This window comes from Aptenodytes forsteri, unplaced genomic scaffold, assembly GCF_000699145.1.
Source record: "Aptenodytes forsteri isolate BGI_AS27 unplaced genomic scaffold, ASM69914v1 Scaffold93, whole genome shotgun sequence".
NCBI lineage: Eukaryota > Metazoa > Chordata > Aves > Sphenisciformes > Spheniscidae > Aptenodytes > Aptenodytes forsteri.
In genome coordinates this window covers 9,788,261-9,788,522 of record NW_008794665.1, presented here as the reverse complement: position 1 = coordinate 9,788,522, position 262 = coordinate 9,788,261, and the positions used below count along the sequence as shown (strand labels likewise).

The 262-nt window shown below is 63.4% G+C and overlaps 1 protein-coding gene across 1 annotated transcript in view; it reads right to left on the bottom strand.

Moving 5' to 3' along the window:
- Window positions 1-262, bottom strand: part of HGSNAT (heparan-alpha-glucosaminide N-acetyltransferase) — a 13,303-nt gene that overhangs the window by 12,794 nt on the left and 247 nt on the right. The window lies entirely within an intron of this gene.

The following is a 262-nucleotide window of genomic DNA, read 5'->3' as shown; positions in this document are numbered from 1 at the left end:
GGGCCGGGGGGCCGGGAATCGCCGTCGGTCCTCCCACTCCCCCGGCTGTCCGCGGTCCCGCGGTCAAACGTCCCTGCCCGGGGTGGCCGGCAGCCCGTGTTTAGAAATTTAGAAAACCAGGGGGATGAACAGCGAGCGTCGAGCTTGAAACCGCTTTTAACATATACCGGGGCCACGCGTGGCCTTTCTCGTAGGCTGCAGGCTCAGGACTGTGGTGTCTGCGAGGCGATTGTGTAGCCTGCAATGAAAAAGCCCCACAGCC